At 42.1% G+C, this 7811-nt stretch overlaps 1 long non-coding RNA gene and 2 other non-coding genes across 7 annotated transcripts; all 3 read left to right on the forward strand.

The window, feature by feature from the left end:
• The first annotated feature begins 2572 nt into the window (after positions 1 to 2572).
• LOC112061970 (uncharacterized) lies at positions 2573 to 4308 on the forward strand. 5 transcript variants are annotated; one of them, XR_002890472.3, is made up of 6 exons: positions 2594 to 2641; positions 3175 to 3232; positions 3335 to 3412; positions 3501 to 3575; positions 3890 to 3960; positions 4181 to 4308. It is a non-coding gene; the product is annotated as an uncharacterized lncRNA (long non-coding RNA). The 5 variants fall into 5 exon arrangements; XR_003677641.2 differs by having other exon boundaries at positions 2617 to 2641; positions 3079 to 3232; XR_002890473.2 differs by lacking the exon at positions 3175 to 3232 and having other exon boundaries at positions 2573 to 2641; positions 4181 to 4307.
• On the forward strand, positions 3688 to 3757 carry LOC112061986 (small nucleolar RNA SNORD50). The gene has a single exon (XR_002890481.1). It is a non-coding gene; the product is annotated as a small nucleolar RNA SNORD50 (small nucleolar RNA).
• Positions 4012 to 4082, forward strand: LOC112061985 (small nucleolar RNA SNORD50). The gene has a single exon (XR_002890480.1). It is a non-coding gene; the product is annotated as a small nucleolar RNA SNORD50 (small nucleolar RNA).
• Positions 4309 to 7811: the final 3503 nt, after the last annotated feature.

Raw genomic sequence — 7811 nt, forward strand, 5'->3', positions numbered from 1 at the left:
AAAAGGAATATGGGAGTCTTTTTTTTTTTTTAAGACTGGAATATATATCAGATGTGCAGTACTGCACTTACCCTAATACAGCGGTTCTCAAACTTATGTATGTATATGAATCATCCTAGACCTGGGCTGTCCAATACAACAGCCACTAGCCAAGTGGCAATGAAGCACTTGTAATGTGGGCAGTCAAATTGAGATGTGCTGTGAGTGTAAAATATACAATGGATTTTAAGGACTGAGTACATAACTTATGCTGATCATATATTGAAATGAAAATATTTTGGCTCTATTGGGTTAAATAAAATGTACTGGAATTAATTTCATCTGATGCTATTTACTATTTTAAATTAAAAGTGGCTACTAAAAAAAAAAGTGGCTACTAGCATATTCAAAATTACATATGTGACTCACATTTGTGGTTTATGTTATATTTCTGTTAGCACTGTCCCAGATGCTTGTTTAAAATGCTTCCTGGGTCCCACTTTTGGATATTCTGCTTTAGTAGCTCCAGGTTAGGAACCAGAAATCTGATACTTTTTATCTCTCCAAGTAATTCAATTGATAAGTCAGGGTAGAGAATCATTGTTTTATACTGCTTTTGACCAGATGATTTTAAGGGTCTTCAGCACAGCAAACAGTGATTCAAAGAAAACAAAGCGAGTAATAGTTTTCGGTTTCAGTTGTGTGACAATGGCCATCCCATAACAGTCATACATGTTTCTCAATTAGCAAAACACACTTCAAAATATAATCACAAAACCATTTTATGGGAGTGGAAGGAAGCTGGGAACAATTAAGTAATATCTATCCCAAATCTAAGTGCACATAACCGTTGCCTCACTTCTAGAAATCGATCTTGCAGATCTTCTCACAAGCTCACTATGATATACCTATAATTCACTTCGGCACTATTTGAAATAGTGAAAAGCTGGAAAGTTATGAAATTATGACACATCCAACTGAATACTATGCAGGCTATAAACAAGAAGGTCTTCTATATGTACTGATACAGAAAGATGTCTATGATATTTACCAGGGGGCAAAGCAAGTTGCAGAAAAGGACACAGATCCTATTTGCATATGAAAAAATACCTACATATATGTGCATAGAAAGTTTCAAAAACTGTTAATATTGGTTACTGTTAATAGCAGAGAGAAGATTCCCAGGGATATGAAAAGGAAGTTTTACCTTGCTTTTTATATCCTTTTGTACTGTTTTAGTTTTTTTAAATATGAGGAATATGCAAATTTACATTGTACATTACAAAATGGTTATTTTCAAATCTACATAACGCCCAGCCAAGTAAACACTTCATCGCTTAGGTTCCTGTTATAGAAATTTGCTTTTCACTATTATCTTTTAATCTGGAGTTTGGTCTTCATTTTAATTTTCTAAAAGCCACCACATATATTCATTCATTCATTCGTTTATTCAACCACTAGTTACTGACCACCTGCTTTATGCCAGGCACTGTTCTAAGGCAGAAAAATAAAGAGCGGTGCACCGGCGGAGGACAATAAACAAACGCACAGGTACATAATAACTAGTTGTTAAGTGCTATGAAGACCTGAATTTTCAAATGCCGAAATGTTCTAATGTCGTGTGCTCCCGTGTGTGCATATACGTACGTATATTTACCTGTACTTACCAATTAATTCAATCGTTGCTACTTAAGTGTCGTTTGGATAAAGCATTCTGGGAAATTTCTCAAATTAATCTTTCTCCTGCATGCATCATAATGAATGTAGTACAAAAATAAATTTAAATAGCAAAGACTTTTTTTTTTTTTTGGTTGTGTGAATTTAGAAGAATTACTTAGCTACTTCAGGCCTCAGTGTTCTCTACCAAGCGGAGGATTTACCTCTCGGGTCTCCCGTCTCGGGGAGAATTCTCTGGGCGGATCAGCGTAACAGCAGCGCCCTGCGCCCGGCGGCGTGTGGGTGGGGCGGGTCCCGCGGAGCGCAGCTGGGCCGCGTGCCGCGCGGCGGGCCGGCTTCTCCTGGGACGCGCGGCATTCTCGCTGTGGACCGGAGGAGAAACACGGTGCTTTCACAGACTTTTTTCACTCGAGCATTTCTGCCCGCCAATTTCTCTTTCCGGGCGTGCAGCGACCGCCCGGCGTCAACTCCCGCAGGCGCCAGCCAACCAGCCAGCCCGACTTCTCGAGCGGGTCACCGGGTGAGGCCGCCCTACACTCAAGTCCACTGCTACACTCAAGTCCACTGCCGGCCCCGAGCCGCCCCAGCCGTCGCGGGCTGACTTGGCTCAGGGTAGGTGGTAGCCTCGCCTGCAAAGGCGGCTGTTCGTTTAAATTCTGGCGCCACTCCCGCGCCACGTAGAGCCAGTCTCGGAAGCGACGGACAGCGGCGAGCCAGCGGGCGCGCGCCCGGGGTTGGGCGTGCGCGCCGCGGAGGGACGGGGCGCGCACCACGCCCCGGAACGAGCCCCCAAAAGAAAAGAGCCGCCTGGCGCGCTCTCGCTCCTCCCGTCAGGAGCCGGCCACGCCCCCTTACTCTACAGTGTCCAATAGATGCGAGAAGGAGGGGCGTCCTCGTCCCGGCTCGGGAGAGACTATATAGGGAACTGCTGGCGACACTGCTCGGTCTTTTACGTCAGGAGTTGGGAGCTGCAGTGTGGTGCTAGGTAAGCGGGCGTTGCGGGCGGTTGTCCGAGCGAACCCGGGCGGTGCAGCTTATGTTGGGGCCTGCAGTACGGTGAAACGATTTCAGAAATTGGAGCTTAGAGTGCGGTGGTGAAAACCTGGACGTGGGGAACACGCCGCCGGGCCGCCACGTGTCCCGAGTCGTGGTGGCGGCCGGCTTCGAGCTTAGGCGTGCGGAGGCGGCCGCTGGTGGCCGCGGCGCTGCGCGCGGCCTGGTTGTTGCGCCCGGGCAGCCGCTGACTGAGCCTGGGAGGCGGCCGGCAGAAGACAACATTCCTGGGATTTGGGGGCGGGGGGTTACCCTTAACGTTAAGAGCGAGAGGCCTGTGATAGGGTGTCTTTCTCCCATGGCCAGATCAACAGTTATTTCCAAACGGGCAGCCCCTGACTCGGCGTGAGACAGTTGTATTGTGCCCAGGTGGCGCTGTGTGCAAATAGCATTATTGCAGGGGAGGAGTTTAGTGCTGAAAACCTTGAACTATGACATTCTGTGAGACTGCTTAACTTTAAATAGATGCCCCGCAAGAACAATGGCTTTCGGCGTAACGGAGCTGTTATGTGGAGAGACTGAGGTAAGGGTTGTTGAGGGCTTAGTTTTTAAACCGAAGGAGTAAACCTGTTGATTTACAGAAACGATGATGGAGCATCATTTAAAATTAAGCTTCTTTTTTTAGAGGCAAAGGAAAGTTCCAAAACGTATGGGAGAAGGTTTGCTGGAAAATGACTTGGTTAAAACCTGACAATCTTACCAGGTGTGTATTGGACTCGTATTAATACTTTGAGTCTACATGTGTTTAGTCCACATGTAGAGTAAATGAGAAATTTTTTTTGTCCTCGGAGGAGCATCCTGCAGGTCGATGAACATTAATGAAGCTATGACCGTCACCGATTGATGATGAACAGCTTCATTTGAAAGTAAGTTATGTGGCTTACAACATCTACTATAGCATTCCGTAGTACTTGCCTTTTAATGTTGCTCTGGTTTATGGTAAGTGTCAGTGTGATAGAGCTTAATGGAGTTTGGTCTGATCAATGAGGAAAGCTATCCCGAAGCGGATTACCTGAAGAAAAGCATGTACGGATTCGGCTTCTGAGATAAGACCAATATGCAGATATGAGATAACAAATTTTTGTTGCCTGGATTTTACAACTGAGTTTCCTGTTAGCTTATGCTTCTTATAGGGGAAAAACTGTTACTTCACACTAGTGTTTTTCTTCTCTGCCAACAGAGACAGGGGTCGCTGTCTGCCTATTGAAAGAGGCCAGTTTGCCATGAAGTTCCTAAGGTGTAAACATGTCTGTGAGTAGAGATATTTTGCTTAACAATCAGTCAATCTTGTGTCCTTGGTCTTATCTATGATGATCCTATCCCGAACCTGAATTTCTGTTGAAAAAAACTTATACGGATCTGGCTTCTGAGATAGACCATTATAAGGACGACAGTGTTTTTGAAAATTCCTTTAAATAAGTTCTTGAGATGTTGATAGTCTTGTAAATCTCAAATGTTCTTCCTTTTCTAGGGTTAGTGCCACGAGATTTACTTGTCTGTTGTATGAAAAACTGGTGATCAGGAAAAGCTCTTCATTTTATGGACACGGAAAGAAAACAAAACTCAAGACAGATTATTTATTTTTAATTTTGAAATTGCATTTGTAAATAGATTTCTGAGCCGACATCGAATCTAGATTAATGCATCCATAAGATTCAAGCCATTTCTGTTTAATCATGTCACTGCCCTAGAGTCGTAACCTGTTAGCCAGTATATTATTGATACTTTCTAGCTCTGAAACTTTTTAATGGAAAATTCTTTTTCAGTTATCCAGTCTTGTAATTAAATAATTCTGAGTGGAAAAAAAAAAAAAAAAAAAAAAAGCAAAGCCTGAGGCAAGAGGATGGTGACCTGGGACTTGGGCTTTATCATCAGGCAGATCAAGGTTCTCACCTTAGCTCCCCTACTTACTAGCTCTATTTTCTTGAGACTCAGGTCTCTCATCTGTAAAATGGGAAGGAAAACATCTACTTCAATGGTTGTGAGGATTATGTGAGGTAAGCATGGAGAGCACATTACCCAGTTTTAGGTAGAGAGGAAGCACCCTTAAAAAATAATCAATTATTTGATTTCGACTGTCTTCTAAGTTAGATATGACAACTCACAGATTCTTTCCCAGCCAGTAGACACAATTAACAAAGTCCCATAAGAAACAGAAGACTAGGACAGATTATTTAATCCCCAAAGAGTGATGAGAGTCAGAAACTCAACCCAAGTGCTAAGATGTTCTTGGTGGAGGAGGACAGCCTAAAGAGAGTCCCTCCCTCCGTACACGTTCCCAGAGTGGAGCCAGGACATCAGTTCCATCTTATAAACATCCATGTAGCGTATCTCCACACTTCGCAAACGAGGACACTCTGGGGTATCTCAGGCTATGGGTCACACTTTAAATCAGAGCTGACCTGAGTTCTCCATATCACACTCAAGCCAACTTTGGACTCAACTGACATCTGTTGGACAATTCAGAGTTTCCCAGGAATGTATGGGTTGGCTCTAGGCTTCCCAAATAGTTACGACCAGTTCAAGGTTTTCTCTGAGAGGTGGGGGGTTTATTTGGGTCACTTATTATGTAGCTAAGATCATGGCTCCCACTCCTTTGCTTTCTAGCTAAGTGATCTTGGGCAAAGCATTAACTTTCTCTGGTTTCAGTTTCCTCATTTATAAAATGGGGTGGGAAGGGTTGGCTGAAGTCGATAATCTCTTAAGATTCATTTCAGCTCCTGAGTCTATGAATCATATGTATTTGCAGCTGGTCTCCACAAAGAGAGCCCTACAAATCCCTCCTGGTGCCATGCCTGTAGAGTTTCCCTCTGGGGCAAGCCAACCCTAATTCCAGTATCACAGTCCAAGAGACCTACAAGAACCCTGCATTCATGGGGATTACTGTCAGCATAAAAGCACGGCACCATCTTATTGTTCTTCTGATGCATTAATTTTACTTGCTACACTCTGCATTGAAGTTTTGGACCTTTAGATGCTGCTCCTTTTGCAGTGAAAGCCTAGTCCCACGAGATCCCCAACTCCTGTAGAAACCAGTTAACAAGTGCTCAGCCTTCTTTAATCACCCCCCAGCACTTTGAATTAGTCTCTTTCTGCAGATAACCCAATTTACCGAGTAGGCGAAGGAACTAGCAGCCTACAATAAAGAATGATGCAGATGAAAGAAGGGGATTCTTACCAGAAGCAAAGCATTTCCAAGGACACATTGTGTCAGGAGTTTGGAGAGTTGCAATATTCTGCAAGTAGATAAATGTGACCTCTAGTTACAATCAGGATGAGGTCTGCACAAGACTGTTTCTGAGTTGAATCAGGGACTTGGGTCATTACTGGAAACTGAACCCTCTGTAATTATTGGGAAGTTTCAGCATGGCCCATGGTCCTTTGAAAAATGCTCTACAACCCTCAGTAAATAATCTATATTTTTCTGTTTTACCATGGGGGAGACATTCTTGTCACGGGCACAGAGGTAAAAGAAAGGAATTAGAATTAAAGACTCAAAATTAGAAAGGACTTTAAATAGTGAAAGCTATGTGGGATTATTAATAGATGAAAATAGGAAATGGGACCAGAAGGAGTTGGAGGTACTTTTAAATGTTTTCCTCCTCCTCTATCCCAGTTTTGCCTTGAAAACATAGAAGTTATATAAACATTATTCAATCAAAGTAATTTAAAACAAACAAATGCATATTAACCAATTCAGTGTTTTAGGTAGGAATATGACTCATTTAAACTTATGGGTCTTTCCAAAATTTGTCTCTAATAAGGTAAACTATTGCTTCTGATATTGTTTAGATTGGGGTTGCCTTTAGTTACTTTTTAAAAAGTGCTCCTAAATAATTCTATCCCCACAGGGATCATCCTTTGATGTGAAACTGTTTTTATAAATAATAAGAGGCTACACCATTGCTGTTGATGTTCTTGGTTATCTACTCCTCATCCAATTCACAATTCTTTCTTGGCAACTGGGGTACCATAAGTCTGATTAAATGTTCATGTCTCAAGCCTTCATTTCAGTTAAGAGTGGACATGGCTTTGAACAAGGAGTTTTGTACGCAGAGATCCACTGGCGGCGTCTTGGGAAGAGTTTCCTTTCTTTACAGAAGGGATGGTGTCACTCCCACCACTTTTTCCTTCTTGCTGCCTTGAATGAGGCTGTGACAGCTAATATGTAGCAACCACCTTGTGACTATATGGAAAAAGTTAATACATTTACAAACCTTGACAATGTACAACTGCTGAGCCCGTGCTAGAAGCTGTCTTTTTCTATGATTTATTACAAACTAAAATAGCAACTTTCTACTTGTTTCAACTATCACGAAAATGCTTATGAATTGAATTGCATGCTTTATCATTATGATACTATGTTTTGCATGGGACATAGCAAAGATCCTAGGTTAGAAATATGTTCAGTTTTGTGACTGAGAAGGAGCTCAAGATGATTTCTGATAAAAATCGAGTTAAAAGTCTATCTTATTTTTCTTTGAAGAAATGCTCAAGTCAACAGTATACTTACTAAAAGATCAGACTCAGTGAAGATAACTGCATTCCTCTACACAAACACACACACACCCCTTACAAATGTCTACTGGGTAAAAAGGGCTTCTTGTTTGGACCATTTCAATGTTAAATTAATTGTTTATAGATTTTAGGAGACTTATATGGATCTTTGCTAAAAAATGAAGTTACAAAGTAAAATTGAGGCTTCTTTTGAGCAAAGATGTTCAGTTTCAACATTGTATCTAAAATGAATAGGTTTACCTTTCTTGGTCCTGGGGAGCTATCGTTAGGTAACAATAATCAAAGTATCCATCAATGGTCCATATTTGAGATTTAACACTTTTTCATGGTAGCGCTTCTGTTGATCAGCCTATGTAAAGACTTCCATAGGGCTGGCATCCAGGCTACTTAAAATATAATCCCTGAAAGAAATCTTTCCAAAGCCAAGCCATAATTGGAAGAGCACTACTTGGCAAGTTAATTAACTAAAAGTACATAGCATTCAAACTACAGTCTTCTGCATATCTCTCTCTCTCTCTCCCCATCCCTGTCTCTTTCTCTGTCTCTGTCAGCCTCTCTTTCTCTTTCTCTCTCTCCAGAGTAAT

This window comes from Physeter macrocephalus, chromosome 1 (genome assembly GCF_002837175.3).
Source record: "Physeter macrocephalus isolate SW-GA chromosome 1, ASM283717v5, whole genome shotgun sequence".
NCBI lineage: Eukaryota > Metazoa > Chordata > Mammalia > Artiodactyla > Physeteridae > Physeter > Physeter macrocephalus.